At 36.1% G+C, this 18,087-nt stretch overlaps 1 protein-coding gene across 4 annotated transcripts in view; it reads left to right on the top strand.

The window, feature by feature from the left end:
* Positions 1 to 18,087, top strand: part of shaker (Potassium voltage-gated channel protein Shaker) — a 650,071-nt gene that overhangs the window by 49,478 nt on the left and 582,506 nt on the right. Inside the window, exon 1 of one of the 4 annotated variants that reach the window (XM_067099782.1) lies at positions 8,268 to 8,309. The exons of the other annotated variants lie outside the window; for them this stretch is intronic. The gene's annotated coding sequence lies outside the window, so the exon portion shown is untranslated. Of the gene's footprint in view, positions 1 to 8,267; positions 8,310 to 18,087 lie in introns of those variants that run through there. 4 annotated transcript variants of the gene reach the window in all.

The raw sequence follows: 18,087 nt of genomic DNA, 5'->3' as shown, positions 1-18,087 counted from the left end.
TGTCATCATAAAATATAAATTTTCTTTACCTCTTCAAGACTAAGTCATTACTTTATAAATCTTAAATATTTATAAGAACAAGACATCAATTGTTTCTTATTCAAGAAAATTACAATATGAAATTTCTTCATCGTATTTTATGGCTTCAATGTAACCGGTAACCTTGACTTCGTGATTTAGAAGAAATTAGCTGAGGCCTCCTTCCCATTTCCCTTATGGACCTTCAGAGAAGTCTCATATAACAGGATGGCGAGTTTTCAATCTTTGGCAAATAGAGTGTTGACACTAGATTCAACTCGATCTCTTGCCTTATGGCCAATGATGGATCTCCTCAAATCTTCGATAGCATGATCTTTTTGAGATCAGAGAGAGGCACCCAATCCTTCACATCACCTGTGGGTTACAGGGGGGCGGCGGGGTTAAATGTATTTTTCATTTGATGTTTTTGTGAGTTGCTTAGTGATTCAATTCTTTTCCAAAGATAAGAGAATATGAACACTTGAGACTTGTTCAGTAAGCTTCAGTTAGTGTTTTATGATTATCGTAAATGGATACGTGACATGCTAGAAAGAGCAAGCATTTAACAGTATAGCAGTTATGTAATCTGGTCAGGCATTGACATAAGAAATGTTTTGATGTAAAAGACGCAGTCTTTGAGCTTCTAGCACATCGCTATACATAACAGGACAGAATTTTTTAAAAAGCCTGATCTGAGTTCTAATAATGAAATTGTTACATAAACTATTCAGTAGTGACAGATAGTTACAGTAAAAAAAATGTTTTATTTTGAATGTAAGACAAGGGCTTTCTGTATGTACGTGTCCGTGTTTGTCCGTATACAGAGTGAAAGAGTACATGCGTTTACGCATCTAGCATCTAGCAGTAATTTTGTCATAATGAAGCATGGCACACCTTAATATTTATTGTTAACGGGTGAGCAGCCATTCCTGCAAAGAGTGTAAGGGTGAGTGGCGACTATCTCATCTTGTAATATCGGCTAGTGACTCATCGGGCGGCAATCATTAATCGTCGTCAGGGACCCTCATGATAGGGTCATACCGTCATCATGTGACCATTTATCAACTTCTGATGGAGCGAAGGCAGTCTGTCAAGTAGATTCACATTAAAGCCTTCACCCTTCAAGACCCTCTGATACTTCTTAATCACAGATCTTGCCTAAGTCTTTCGCCCGATCTGGATCTTCTTTTCGTTTACGATATTATATGTAGGCTCACACACATGTATATATGTATACATTATATGTACAGTATATATATATGTATGTATATATATATTGTGTGTGTATGTATATATATATATATATATATATATATATATATATATATATATATATATATATATATATATATATATATATTATATATATATATATATATATATATTTATATATATATATATATATATATATATAATATGAACCATTTATCTGTTCGTTATGCGTGATGGTCGCCTCATCAGAAGTTATGTAACATTGGATCTGACAAGTTCTACAATGGGCGACCACCTGAAGCATGCCATACGTCTTCAAGCCCTTTGCAAATGCATGTGACAGGGCCTAAGGCTTGTAACTTGTTTCCGCTTTTCACTTTTCTAAAGAGATTTCTTTGTTTGGGGTAACGCATGTAAAAAGTGATCGCGTTACGGATTTCCAAAAGGAGAGCAGTCAGTTATCGCAGTGGGGATTGATTCTTTTTTCATGAAAATACTTTTAGCGAATCCGATGGTGCTGTTAACTTACTCTTAGAATAAGACACACACACACACACACACACACACACATATATATATATATATATATATATATATATATATATATATATATATATATATAGATACATACACTATAGGTATTTTTGTATCAGCAGGTCCTTTAGTATCGCACACTCGATACAAACTTTGTCAATATGTTATCTAAGATATTCATAGCTTTCTTTCACGAGACTTTGTATTTGTTATTAGGTTTAAATCATCCAAACACAGTAGCTGTTCTATCCCCAGTAAGTTTTTATTTTCTACCTTTCACCCATCTACCTCCCTTACTGTTTATTTTACAGTGTTCTATTGTGCCCATTAAACTCACTGGGAGAGCTGGTCACTGAAGCTTGAATATTACCAGTAATATTTTTCTCTTTGACGACAGTTTATTCGGCCTCCCTATTTATCAATATTTTGCTATTTAGATTATTTCTTTGTTTCATTCTTCGCAATGTCATTTTGCAATTACAGTGGATAATATTTGTATGGTCAAATTCTTCCTTGTCGGAAATACTGTTCTCATAATCAAGCAGCTTCTCTCTTTGTTACGCTTCTTTGCTGGATTGAATCTAAGGCAATTCTTCTTACTAGATTCTCTTGTAAGACGGGCGGGATCATAACACTACCTTTGTCTGCACTTTTGAAGATTATCGTCTGCAACATTTAGAAGCTTTCGGTGACGACCTTTTGACATAATTGAAAACTCAGGAACAGTAATTACAGGCTTTCATGGCACAGTATAAATGATTATATTTGTATTTCTGCAATGTCTCCTCATAAGAAGGAAATCTCTTAGTAGAGATTTAAAACCATGAGAACAAATTCATAGAACCCAATAGGACATTTTCTTACTTCATGAACTAAGATCATTTCTAGCACACCCATGAGAATGATTTCCTTTTTTTCGGTAATATTTCTGCATTTTCAGTGCTATAAGTTTTTCCATCATTCTCATTGTAAACAGCTATTTTATTATGTTAGATCAAAACTCTATTGCAACATAAATTAAACCGTGCAGCGTTAAGGAGCTCTTCGTATTCTGAAAGCTAACCTCATTTGCAATTTGTCTCATTTTTTTTTTATTTGTATGATGAGAATGAATTTATGGTGACACTCTCGTTTGCGCAATACATTTGAAGTCTGTATTTTATTCATTCATATTAATTGGGACACGAGTGCAGGTGCTTGGCGAAATCTGTGTTCGGTTACCGCGACAAATTTGTTTATTTCACAGAACTAGAGTTAAAAGTTCCAGTTTGTGGAAGCCTTGCCTTTGCAGTCGTGAAAAAGTTAAAGTTTACAATTAAGAATGTTAAAGTTGAATTAAACATTTCAATACCCCAGTCATAGTAGCTCAATTCATGTACTTGTATTTAGGAAAGGTCGACCGAGAAGAGTCATATCTCATTGCAGTAGTTTCAAAACTTGATAAATGGCTTTCACCTCAGCAAGAGAAGATTTTTTTATTTCCAGGAGTTTTCCAGCCCAAACACCTACATTTTGTTGTAGCTGGCGTCATGCATAAATATTGCCCTTATTGAATCAGAAAACAAAGAAGGAAATTATTAATTACAGTAAAATTCTAGGGTCTCTCTCTCTCTCTCTCTCTCTCTCTCTCTCTCTCTCTCTCTCTCTCTCGTTTACCGATTTTCCTATCAATATTCGTTATCTTCAAAGGGTTTTTAAGGTCCCTGTCTCCCTCCTTCCAATTTCCATTATAAGGCCTTGACAGGGAATGGCCGGCGATCATACCAAAGCGCTGTTTATAAGCCTGATTAGGTATTAGTTATCGGATTATTTAGAATCGTAAAATTATCAATCTCTTCCTCACGGCTACGTTTTGGCTTGATTTTAAACTATTGTTTAGTCTCTCCTTGTGAAATTAATAATCAGAATACAGAGTTTAGCAATTCTCTTAGAATTGCACGGTTTAGTGACTGGTACTTCCCTTCTACTGCCTTTAAATCGTTGGAATTCTCTTCATGCTTCTGTTTTCCCCAACTTTAATAACCCTCCTTCCTTTAAGAGACAGAAAGATCAGTCGCATCCTTTCTTTGTGTAAAACCACACCCCTTCTCTACATTTTCTTCGTTTTGTTGGACCTGGGGTATAATAGGTTGCTCGGCCATTGACCCCTTGCTGTTAATGCGCTAGAAACGATCATTCGAATAAGGATGGTAACGCGACATTTAAGAGGTTTTACTAGTACTGAACAGTAGGTAATCAACACATTTGTATATTATATTCATAAGATGAACCCTATTCATATGGACCAAGCCCAAACGGGCCATTGACTTGAAATTCAAGCTTCCAAAGAGTATGGTGTTCATTCGAGAGAAGTAACAGAAGGTAATTGGAAATACAGAAAAAGGAGATTAATTATGAGAAAAATAGATAAATTGATAGATAAATAAAAATGTAAGTAAAATATTTAAATGGGAGTCTGCTCCACAGTCCAACAGTGTGAGGAATAAAGGACCTCAGGAACTGAGTAGTTTGACAGCGAGGCACATTTACTGCATAATGGTGCTGCTGTTCAGCGAATCTTAAAAAGGTTTGATTTTAAACTCTGGGGTTCATATATATATATATATATATATATATATATATATATATATATATATATATATATATAAAATATATATATATATACACATACATGATCATACGTCGTATCAGTAAGTATCATTGTGTCAGTTATCAGTATCATACATTTTTGTCGGGCCACCCTCTCTTCTGGGAAATGGTTTAATGATAAAAGGCATATATGTATATGTATGCACAGTATATATTAAATCAGAAATTTCATGTAGTTATGATAACATGCTTTCTTAATAAATGGTAAGTGTTTAATTATGAAATCTCTATTATCTCTGTGACGTCATAAAGAGTCATTTGTGTCGTTTGCTGAATGTTAAATTAAACATCGGACCAGAAGAAAGAAAAGAAAAGAAAATGTGGAGAAAACGAGTAGGGAAGGAAAGTGAGTGCGATTCAACACGAAAAGAGCAATACAGCCCATCCTTTATAGATGGGTGATTGCAAGAAAGGAAATCAGAGGTAGATACGGATTCTCCAAACTAAACAATAGGAGAAAAGACAGTCATCAGACCAACTGACTTGCATGCATGACGAGAAAGAAGAATAGCTACAATAACTGTTGGGCTTTTCCATTCGTGAGGTTGTGTTGAGATGGAGCTAATCGACTTCCAAACTGGGACAATTGTGTCCCCATTATTTTTATTTTTTTTTTTTCTATTTTTTTTCATCTCCTGTCATGTATCACTTTGCAAATCCGAAATTGCAAAGGCCAACTAGCGAGACTAGCAGGACATCGAAACTACAAAATAATACGTTGTCTGTCAGACTTCAATTATTTAAAGATTTTGTACGTATATTGAACAGTATTTATCATCGACCGTGATAATTGTTTGACATTAGTTTACCATTTTGTCAAAGATAAGGCAGACCGACATATATAAGATACTACAGCACAAAATGGTAGAAATAAAAAATCACTTTATTTTAAGTAGCACCATCAGGTTTTCTCAAAATGGCAGTTCCATGTCACTGCAAAGGGGGTGCAGAAATTATTTTCAGTAACTATTTTATCTTTACGGAAATATAAAGAATCAAATGCATATGGAAGATCTGAGAATTACTTTCAAGAATCGCTGTTTATAGAAACTGAACGAACGCTTTCATAAGAGGCTCCATTTCATGAGAAATAAACTACGTGCAGTTTTAGAAACCCATTATTCGTCGCCGAATTTGTTACGGTTAAGTTTCCTCTTATTCATTTTCCCGTGACGTTAATGGGTGGTATGGTCTCTCTCTCTCTCTCTCTCTCTCTCTCTCTCTCTCTCTCGATTGAATGTACGCGCTCATCATTTTTGAAAGATTTTAATTGCATTCCATTATCGCTGTTGACTTATCCATCCCTTACTCACATCTTTTTCCCACTGTTAAATGCTTCTCTTTCTCTCTCATCTGTTCTCTCTCTCTCTCTCTCTCTCTCTCTCTCTCTCTCTCTCTCTCTCTCTCTCATGTGTCATCCGGACCAACTAAAAGTCAGTCGTTAAGAGTGTGGAGTTGAATGAAGAAAGAAACCATAACTCTGCAATGTAGAAAGTGTAATGGAACAAGTTCATAAAAATGATTCTGGTTGAATTATAAAACCTAAAAGGCGGAAAAGAGGAGGGAACCTGTTTTCCCTTTCTATAAAGGGGAGTATAACTAAAAAGCTTAGGAGTAAAGAATCGTTCCTTGAAGATGGGATTTGCTTTACCGTAAATGCATGTTCTTGCGGTAGTGTCTAAAAGCCCTAATCAGAAGGCTATAAAACTCTTCCACTGGACACCTAAAGACACAAGAGCATGAATATAGAACTTTACGGTCTGCTGTAATAAGCAGTTCCTTCTTGACAAGTTTATTACTCTTTTGCGCATTAACAAAGTAGTTTTATGCATTTAGGGTAAACTGCTTTCTGTATACCTAACATGGCGAGTCCTTTTGTGTGTGTTTAAGGAGAATGGAGTCACAGGTGTGTACATCGGCAAATGACGGTCTCTAAAACACACTTACCACACCCACATGGGTAAATGCAACAGAATACCGCCATCATAACGAGAGGAAACGAGCCCGGAGCGTTGTTGTTATCTTTTGCTGACAACTTGTTGGTTTAGGCTTGCGTAATTCGGCCAATGCCACTCCCAAGGACCAAGAACCGTGTGGACGTTTCGTTTATTGTTGTTCTTTTCATTGTAGAGCAAGGAAAAGAAGAGACGGGGGATGAATACGCTGAGTAATTTACGCAGAACAACATAAATGCTACTGAAAATCACGAAGGCACCAGCCTTGGGCATTGGGTGGACGGTCGTGGTGGCACTCTTTTTCAGGGAAGGTGTGGTATGCACTTTAATATAACGATTCTTTGTAAGCCTGCGTTCAGCGGTAGGGCCATGTCTTTGTAGGGCTTGGCTTTCACATATGATCGACGTTTACCATTTGCCTACTTATTATTCAGGTGAGATTTCGAGTCTTTATTGGGTAACCGTCCACCGAACTCCCTCTCCCCACAGAAAAAAATAAAACATAAGATCGGAAATTCCTAAAACTATTTAGTAAAACTATTTTATTATTGCATACGCATGCATTTCTATGTCTCGGCATATTATATGAATATGCCCCATGAAATGACTATGAAAATCTTTCATTGTTTTGAATTCATTCTCTCCCCCCCAAAAATGACAAGAAAAATCCGATGTGAAGCACACCTACTCTTGATTAAATCAGTCTAAACATGAATTTCAATTTAGATCTTTTTTAGGGGAGGAGGGTTGTGGATTCGGGGGACAGTAATATCAGAGATAGGGAATTTTACAAGTCTGGATTTTCACAAAATATTGCTCGTTTCATGGAGTTCTTGTATATGACGTCAGTCGGTTATTCAGTTCCTGCGAAATTCGTCGAAAGATGCTAACTGATTCAGTACAACAAAATTGAGAATTGGGGGGCGGGGTCTTTCAGCTCACCGTACTTAAATCTGTTTATTATTATTATTGTTATTATTATTGTTGTTGTTGTACAGTATATTGAATAACAAATTTTGCTTCCATATATCGACGAAAAAATAGTTTTTTTATGTATGACTTCTGTTCTTCTTCCCTAATGACAGAAAATATCTAAATAATGACCATTTGAATTCGAGTTGCTATCATGACTCGCTGGAAAGTTGTGTTCACAATGAAATTATTTCTTCTCATTTCGAAGCTTGTTAATATTAACCATATTCTTTGATCTATGAAAATCTCGTCATTTATCTAATCTGAACAACTTTATCGCTGTCTAGGTTCTAATGATATTTATATCATCGGTTACTACTATAAAAGTGATAGTGCTCTTATAGTAGTGATTATACTTTAATGATCCACACACTCACATAAGATTATTGGGACAAGAAGGGTTGTAATTTACCGCAATACAAAAAAAAAAATAAATAAATGAATACGTGCATCTCAAATAGTGAAAAAATATCGTTTGTGTTTATTCAGCACAGGGAGGAAAAAAAAGAAGCCATGCTCTTCCTACGCCGTGAAGGTGCTTAACTCAAGACAGAATTATTATCATTAATTTTTGTGTTTTGGGGCAAGGGGATTTTTTGAATGAGCTGTAGCACGATTAAAACGCGATCTTAAAACTGGATTTGTAACCGAACCAGAATCTGAATCAAAGAGGAGACTTCTAATTGTTAATCAGTTTCCTGGATCATTATACTTTTCCAAGGATGGAAATAACGCCAGAGAAGGAATTGCCGTGTAAGTATAAGAATACTTAAGCAAAAAGGGAAACTGACTATATACAGTATACGCAGATCCATGATGTGCATGTGAGGCTATGATTGTGTGCGTGTGAGTGTGTGTGTACTCTCTCTCTCTCTCTCTCTCTCTCTCTCTCTCTCTCTCTCTCACGGGGATAGCTTCCCATACCTCGTGCCGACCTGCTCACAGACGCACCGTCCCGTTCACTCCCTGGTTAGAAGCACGAGAGAGAGAGAGGAGAAAAGAGCGGACTTGAAGCTTACATCTCAGGTTCATAATGTTCCATTAAAACCAAAGCTTGCATCGTGTGCAGAACTTCTCCCATTCAGGAGAACGTTTGGAAAAAGAACGTTGTGTGTGGTTAGCGAAAATAAGTCAGCTGTGTAATGGAAGGCAAACTGAATCGGAAAAAGGTGAAAGATCGTTTTGAGGGGATATTTCAGTGAAGAATTTTGCGCCACTATTGATCATCAAACTGAATGTTTAACGTTTGATTTTACCATTACGTTGATGGCACAGTTTATACATTCGTGAGTTTATTAGACCCCAGATTCTGTGTGCGTAGATACGCATCATTCTGTATAAATTATTCTTTTTCAGTGATCTTATACAGTGCTAATTTGAGATAACCAGTAAGGAAATGCTACAGTAAGCGGTGTTATATTAACTGATAATCAGTCTGAAAGACAAGAAAAATACAGAAGTGAAAAAAAATGGTTGGCATCGAAAAACCCGATTTCGAAAGCGTGCTCATTTCTGGTGTTGAGTGATTCTGGGAAATTCCATCGCCTCCCATTTTAAAAAGGAAAGAAGATGAAGTCGCTTTCTGGTTAGGATGACGGGCGAAGAAAACCGACATCGTTGGTAAGATTGCCAACTGCAAAGCACACATCCGGTACATATCCGCATTTTTGACATAGACGACAGCAAACTGTCGACCATGTCGAGTCCAGGAAATTTGAATCATAGAGGATTTAAGAACATTTAAGTTGTCGGCTATGCGTAACATAGTGATATTTCACTGATATGGCAATGCAGTTTTGTTCTTAATATATATATATTATATATATATATATATATATATATATATATATATATATATATATATATATATATATATATGTACATGTGTGTATATAATATGTATGTATGTACACATATATAATAGGCTGTGTGTGATATGGTAGATAGTGTTAAAAAATCTTTGTACGCAAACGCATACTTAGCGTAAAGTCTCTGTAGGTGGTGGATGTTTGGTTTTTCAGTGCATACTTTAACATTTTATTTTTTAAGTTACCATCCTCTCTTTGGATTAAAGTTACTTAAGCTCTCCTTATTACAGAAATGTATTAAAGATAGACCCTATCTTGTGCTTCCACACATGAAGCATGCACATACGCAAAGACGCACTCACACAGAAACAGACATACATACACACACACACACACACACACACACATATACACACACATATATATATATATATATATATATATATATATGTGTATATATATATGTGCGTATATGTGTGTGTGTGTGTGTTGTGTATGTTGGGTGTAGTGTATGTATGCATAATTTATAAGTATATACACAAAAATGGAAAATACCCAGTTTACCCATCGATTTTAATAGTGATTGGTGGTATTTTTGCCGTCAATTACTTATTCACGGATATGTTATAAGTTTAAACCTGGCATCAGCGTCTGCAATAACTTGGTGGGGATACAGCCTTCAAATCATGGCGTTTTCCTCCTCCTATTGCAAAAATCAGAAGTCATGGTTTATTTTGGGTATTATTTTTTATTCATGGAGGCGAGGATTAAGTTCGGGTGGACCTGCCTCAACTAGGGGAATTTATACAAGAAGATTGGCAGCTTGTGAAACATGGTTGTAAGACATTAAAATAATCTTGATGCAAAGAGCTATATATGTCGTTTCAAGGTCAGAGTTCCATTACATGACAGTTTTACGTTAACTCTCTCTCTCTCTCTCTCTCTCTCTCTCTCCAAGTGAAACCCTGCCTTTTACGAATAAATCTATTATCATTGAATAAAATTGTCATTTATCATAACCTGATACCTAAACCAATGCCTGCCATGAGCATGTGTCGCATCTGATATAAACTATACAGTTTTTAATACAATTACCATGCCAGTGTTGGTCTGTTTTATTCTTTCAAAAACATTTTTTGTGCAGATTTTTCAAGACGGTGTTCATTTCACGACCCTATTGTCCGTTCTTGTGTAATTAGGCTAAAGGTGAGGCTGAATGAAGCCAAGAAAAATGACGATACGCTAGTGCCAAAAGACTCTCTCTCTCTCTCTCTCTCTCTCTCTCTCTCTCTCTCTCTCTCTCTCTCTCTCTCTCTCTCTCTCTCTCTCCTTGCAAGTATCTTTACTGCTTATCTCTTTAATGGTGCGTATAGGAAGTCACACGATTTCACAGTTTCGCACATTCAGATACGAGTCCTAGAGCCAGGAAGAAGGGGATTTAGCAGTGATGAACTTGGGATGATTTGCTGCGCTTCCCAGATACTGGCATGAAATGTATGAACTCTGCTGCCGTGATGAGTATCCGCGCAAGCCTTGAAAACAAATCAAGCTTGGATGATAATTAGGACAAGGGCCTCACAGTTAATGATCAAATGGTCGCCTACTAAAACCTCTGATCAAAATGATGAGGTCTGTTGGTATAACTGCCATTAATAATGTTTCATATTGAGAACAAACATACTCAGATACTGCGTTTGAATGCTTGCCTTCTCTATTTTTCTTCGTTTACTTGGTGCAAAGTAGGGCTTGCTATTTAGCTTGTTGCGTAATCTCTCTCTCTCTCTCTCTCTCTCTCTCTCTCTCTCTCTCTCTCTCTCTCTCTCTCTCTCTCTCTCTCATGTAGGAAATGCATCAAAGAAAAGATGAAAATTTCGTATTACTACTAGAAACAAAGCGCTTTCGTTTCCGAGGGAATTTGGGGTTCTTCATTGTTATGTTTGATGTAATAGACCTCATTATTGTAGTAGTTTTCGTGCGCTATCTAATAGATTGGATAAAATTGAAATCAATTTCCCTCATTATTTGTCGCGTGAAGAGAAGACACCGCCTTGTGTGTTAAAGCAGGTCGACACTAGGTATAACATATCTTACCTCTCTCTCCATTCTAAATATACCTTCACGCGAGAGTTATGGTTGGCTGAACTCTCAAACAATTTTTTCCCACTTGCCTTAGAGACTAATTGATGTAAACACCATGGAGACAAAGCTGTGTGATGATTCGAGAATGGCTGGAGAGCGTACTTGTGACGTTCGGTTTTGTATAGTTTCTGGGCCCTTTTGGTGAACTGTTGCTTTGACGGACCCTGCTCGTTAAGTAAGATTTTCCTGGCTATAGAAGAGCCCGAGTATCATTAATCTGACGCAACTCCAATTAGAGCCTTCTTTTTCTTTTGTGCAAGGGTCTTCTGCAGTTACTTCATAGCAGTTTAGAGCATCTTGCTTTATTCGCAAGTAATTATTTTAGGTTGCGTTTTTAATTGCTGTTTTTTTACTTCAGAAGCATAACTCTAGCCGTAAGCTTGTATGTAGTTGTTGAACAATTATGGAAAGATATATATCAAAATTTTGTAGCTTTGTTTTTGATAAGATTCAGTTTACTTCATGTTTTTTCAAGTTTCATTAACCATTCATGTCATGCCGTTTTGTAAGAAATCACATTCTACTTAAAAGTAATCTGTCTGTAAAGAACATCACTATGTATGAATGTTATAATTACTGGAAAAGGAATTTGGCATAACATTAATATTTTTGTACTTCACATACACTCCAGCACGCACTCACACACACACACACTATATATATATATATATATATATATATATATATATATATATATATATATATATATATATATATATATATATATATATATATATATATATAATATAAATACATATACATATATATATATATATATATATATATATCCAAATATATATAAACAAGTGCGTAAGAGCTTATATATATAGTATTTTATAAACACCATCAAACAAATCTCGCTTTATATTGTTTTGATACGCAAATTTTTAGTGTTGTACCTCTTACAGACCTTGCCTGGCTGAGCTTCCTTCTCCATTCAGCTTTAATTTAATCTCGCTAAATGAAATCCCTCATTCAGTGTGACGTCATTGCCGTAACAGTACGCAACAGGAACGCGACGAAGTTGCTTGAAATGCTCAGCGAACCGAATGCAATCGATGTTCATTAACTTAAGTACCAGACCTTTTCTAGGTTCCTCTCATACCGCCTTCACCGCCCCCTCCCTCTCTCTCTCTCTCTCTCTCTCTCTCTCTCTCTCTCTCTCTCTCTCTCTCTCTCTCTCTCTGTCGTCCTTTGGAAAGAAGATGCGAGGCTTTTCGTATTTTTCCTTTATTTCCTTTCTCTGTTGTAATGCCATTGTTTTCTCGCGGATCTTCATTTTTCTTCTTTGAGTGTTTTTTTTTTTTTTTTTTTTTTTGCGTAACATCATGAAAAACCTGTTTTTAGTTATTTTTGGTCTGACTTTTTTTATATGTAAGTTGTGATCTCTGCTTATTCTTACGATTGCTGCTTCAGTGGCTTAACCACGATTACTATTGTCGTTGCTTATGTTATAATTTTTTGTTCGTATTCAGACTGTGGACTTTGAACGCATAGTAAAATATATTTATTTGTTACCTATTGAAATAAAGCTCACCACAAACGGTAGTGAACATAGGGTGTGGTATCAAGTGGTATTGTACTTTCGTAACTATTTTTATTAGGTAATTCTGTTTTATTTAAGGCATTATTTTTTATTTATATATATTTTTTGTAAAGAATCACTTTAAACACACTCTAAATCCAGACGTTGTAGTGCTCATGCGGGCACTGAATGCTTCAAGTTGGTTGAGGCAGTTGTGGTAAAAGACCAGTTTATCGGTTCAGCTCTGCACATGTGAACGTTGCACTTGCTTTTGGTAAGGCATATCTTACTATCCTTTGTCATGCGAAAGGTCTCATTTTTGTTGAAGTGACGGCATTTGTCGACAACTGGATGACCTGGTGGCTCTGTTCATAAATATTGAAGATGTAAGTTCTGATTTCGTATTTCCTGTTCACATTTTCTTGAATTTATAGATACGTCAGGAGACAGGTACTTTTTTCCATATTTTTTGCCGGTTTGGTCATCGTCTTTCATATATTTACAAAATTACGCTCAAATCGATATGCACAATCTATTTTTTTTAAAGTCGATATTCAGTCATGAGTAACACCGCAATTTTCAAGTATTCAATTAGTATATCCATAACCTCTTCCACTATTTATACTTCTGATACCTTTTTTATCGATTGAATTCATTAATATGTAGAAGTACATTTGTTCAGTAAAATTCCAAATTAAGGAAAATATCTGTATAAAACGAGAAATGTTTTTACTTTTCAATTTAGACAAGCTCAAACACTTGTCCACTCGCCGTTCCCTTCCATTACCATGAAATTAAAGGCATCGTGGCTCCCCTAGCTGTATTTGGTCGTGCCGTTTATTGTTTTATTTCTTAATAAACCGAATATTGGATGAATTTATGGATCCATTTTCCAGGCAGTAAAGAATCCAAGTTTACTAAGGTTTCCAGTTCCGTCAAATGAAGCTAACTCATCTATAAAGATAAACTGTGAACCATATTGCTAACCCATTTGAACCCTCTGTTCCCAAGAAGAAAAGGCGTATATGTGTGTGTGTATATATATATATATATATGTATATATATATATATATATATATATATATATATATATATATATATATATATATACACATGCACGATACACACTTTTTCTATGATTATGTAACGTATTATTTATTATTTACAGTATATATTTGGGTGTTCATTTGTTAATGGTACATAAAACATGGCATAGAAAGTTTTGATATTATTTATACTACTGTCGTTTGTATTTTTCTGTTTACATAATCGTCCTTATTTGGTACTTTTAATTTATCATCATTCGTTTTTATTTTTATAAAATATCTATTTAATTTATTTCATTGTCCATTGCCTTTTTGGTATCAAGTTGAAACTGCGTTTGTCAGGTCATTGGAGACTAGAAGATAACCGATGAAAAACAATAACTTTTATTCACCTGCTATTTCTTTTTTGACTTTTATTGAGATAGATGTTTGTATACGCGTTTAGGTAAGGCACGCGTAACACATACTCGTTTCGATGGGCATCCGATATCCATGATATTATAGTTGATAAGATTTCAAGTTGGACATCAGGCTTTCCTAATTGTATGCAGGCCATAAAGTGACAAAGTTACGTGATGTCTTTCTGTTAGAAATTCCGATGAAAGAATGAGGGAACGTAGGTTAATAACAGATGTAAATTAGCTGGGTAAGGTAAAGTACTTTGATGAAAGTGCAATAGCTGTTGCTTGTGGATGGTATATTTGTGAGTGAGGAGAAGTTGTAGGAAGTAGTAAGCTTGTAAGTGCTGTTGAAGCGAAAAGTAGAAAGTGAATTCTGCTAAAAGTTAGAAAATGTCATTTAATGAATGCGCAAAAAAGTGAAGTGTTGGCAGGCCATTCAAATAAAAGAATGCACAGATATCTGAAATAAAAGACTACAGAGATGTCTCATGTAGAAACAGAGTGTAGGAACCAGTGTTACTTCTGCTGGTGGACTGAAAGGATGTGAGATGAGTAGAAATCCTAGGCAAATTATGGGATACATGGACAGTATATATTGAGGATAAAGTTGGAATTAACGAGAAAGGTGGCAGTTTCTCTATAGAATGCGTGTGAAATAAAGGGTACTTGTTGAGGGATCAACTTGACATAGTTTAGGAAGAAGAAATAGATTGATAGTATGGAGTTTGGTCACGTAAAGAGGACATGGAGGGCATGTTGTGAAAATAGGGGATTAATTTAACGTTTTGGACGGTGAACGAGGAAATTTTGGATATGAGATTTTTCCTTGGGCAGCAGACTATAAATATGTATATGAGTGCTTTTCTAGTGTTTTTTTTTTTTTTTTTACGAGATCCCACCTACTTACGGGATAACTCACTACAGTTTAAAACTAAATTAAAATATTTGTTATATATCCTACTTCTCCCATATCCTCACAAACTCTTTCCAAGTTTTTCATATCATCAACTTTTTTGAAAGGTTAAGGCACAGTCGCTGTGGGAGGTAGACAGCTACTACCTTTACTGAAGAATGGCCATCTAAACAGACTTGTTCCAAAAAGTTATCGTCGGGTTTGAGTAGCTCGAGGCCTCCTCCCTAGATATTTGAATATAAATGGGAGGTCTTTTCCTCCAGGAGAAGATATTTTTCGCTCTTATATATGTATTGAGAAATATTCTATGGAAAATTTCATGGAAAGTAGCATTTTAAGTTTGACTTAACATATTATTCTTTTGCTTTTGCACAAGGTGAAATGATTAAATGCATTGGGCTGTAGTTTATTGACGAAAGATTGAGTTGACACAGATGTATAAAAGATCTCTCTCTTTCTCTCTCTCTCTCTCTCTCTCTCTCTCTCTCTCTCTCTCTCTCTCTCTCTCTAGTGATATGGATTTTTGTATAAAAATCCCAAGAATGCCAGAAAACACTTTTGGCATGTTTAGCCACTTTCCTTTCAATTGATATTAATTATTCTGGAATGGCCGGACCGAGATATCTGTAAATATATGAATCTCACCCCGAATTCTTCAGATCTCTCTTTCCAGCTGAAAGTCTGCTCGTGCCCTCGGGGACTTTAAACTTCCTCTCACCCGACTCCTTTTCCTCCCTCTTTTTATATTTTTTTCTTATTCTCCTTGATCGACCTCTCTCTCTCTCTCTCTCTCTCTCTCTCTCTCTCTCTCTCTCTCTCTCTCTCTCTCTCTCTCTCTCTCCAGACTCATAGCTGGCTCTCATCCCCCGGGTTAAATCCCAGCCTCTCACCCTGAAAGTTTGTTGGGCCATTACTAATCTTATAACAGGAGACTTCTGCAAACAAGGATATGAAGCTAATGAGGATTATTGGCGAAAGAAATATGATCTTCAAATTCGGAATGCTCATAAAATAGAAAGGAAGGTAAACTGACAAAACCCATATGATGGACTATTTCTCTTCTGTTTTATTTTGCAGTGGTTTTGTATTCGGAATTAAATGAAGTTTACTCATTAATTATTTATTTTTATTCGAAATTAATTAAAATTTTCTATACATTTTATTCGTAATTAAAAAAGGAACGTTTGTTGTGTAATCATGCGACGTCCCATGAAAGATGTTATTGAAGACATTTTTATCACTATAAAAGAAATAAAAGTTGATTACCACATCTTGTTTTCTTGGTTTTTATACTTCTGTTAGAGGAAAGTCATGCGTCGTCCACTAAAGATTCGATCCCGGACGGGAACGTAGGTTGCTTGGCCCATATCATGAAATAATAATAGTGTTTCAAGTAACCTGAGTATTCGGTTAAGCACCTGGTAGTTTGTCAGCTGTGATCAGCCAGGGTAGCAGCCTCATCCCTTTATCTTGCTGAAAATCGGAAGGATAAAGCGTATAGGCACAGTAATAAGGTGTTATGTAGACTGTCCCAGCAACCAACAAACTACTTGATGTGAACTGCAGTGCAAAACCTCGGTTTTCTGTATATTTTTCTCTTTAGCCTTGGAGCGTGTTTTAAGCAAGGATAATAAAACTACATGTGAGTGAGCCAGTCAAAGAGGGAACCCATATTCGCCTTTCCTTCGTCGTGCCATCAGTGTCATATGTAACATACTGACCGTAGTGCGTGACGTATGGAGCCATGTGTTTTTCTCATACCTTCGTACGCAACACATTTGCTTTTCTTAGAGCAGCAGAGCCAACGTTCGTCTAAAACATGACCTATCAAGAAAAAAGTGATCCTTGACTGATGCGAGAAGAGAAATTATGAGATGCGGTTAATTAATTACTTAATATATCTTGGGCTCTACTTCAAGAAACGGGGTCGCTTGTGTAGCCTATCATTTCTCTCTCTCTCTCCTCTCTCTCTCTCTCTCTGATGCATGTGTTTGTTGAATACGTTTTAATAGGTAATCATAATTAAGAGATGGAGTTAGGGCAAATACTGCAAGTATGAACTGGGCAGTTAGAAGACGACTAACGTGAAGTTTCAAAATTCAAATGACTCGAAGATTATATCTGAAATGAGCGTATGGTTGACCCTGTCAACCGCCGTATTGGTGTCGTTGGCGAAAGCGTAATTTCCCTAACGTATGTATGCTTTACATGCAGTCACCAGTGTACGCCTGTAAACCGTGTTTTCAGTTGATTAAAGTATTCGTAAATTTTAGGATGAATCACTCGTAGTTTCTGATGATGGCTGTTAGCCGCAGTTTTTATAAATTAAGAGTAGTAGGGCACCAGGGAGAAGAATTAGGATGATTACCCTTCTTAAGAGCCAGCAGAGTAATTGCATGTCTTTATCGTAAAGGCTCGATGTATAGTCTTCAGGATTAGGTCACATAAGTAATAAGAGAAGGCGTAGCATGGCATCATATGCTGTGCGTGTTACCTACTGAAAAAAAAAAAAGTTCTCGATGGAAGCTTGTACAAAAACGAAACTGTTGACTATGGTGAGTCAGAATGATAGTGATAATACCACTGGAATGATATGTGGGAAGTTATACTAAAATAAAGCAAAAATTGAATCAAATACAGTATCAGACCGTCAGACAACTATTGCTTTAGCAACATGGAGGAGCAGAGGTAAGATGAATCTGCAAAAGTTTTTAGAAGACATTTCGCTAGATATCAGCAGGGACACTTGGCGAAGGTGGGGCCATGTTCAAAGGCAGATTTACAACAATCTGTTTTGCTGTGTACTTTTGCCTCTTAGTCTGGTGCCTTATGTGTCCTGTGCGTATGTATGTATGTTGAATTTTGATACCGAGTTCATGTTTGGTTTTAGTGATGGTTTAGAAAATTTTTTGTGA

This window comes from Macrobrachium rosenbergii, chromosome 55, assembly GCF_040412425.1.
Source record: "Macrobrachium rosenbergii isolate ZJJX-2024 chromosome 55, ASM4041242v1, whole genome shotgun sequence".
Taxonomy (NCBI): Eukaryota; Metazoa; Arthropoda; class Malacostraca; order Decapoda; family Palaemonidae; genus Macrobrachium; species Macrobrachium rosenbergii.
This window is presented reverse-complemented; position numbering and strand designations above follow the sequence as displayed.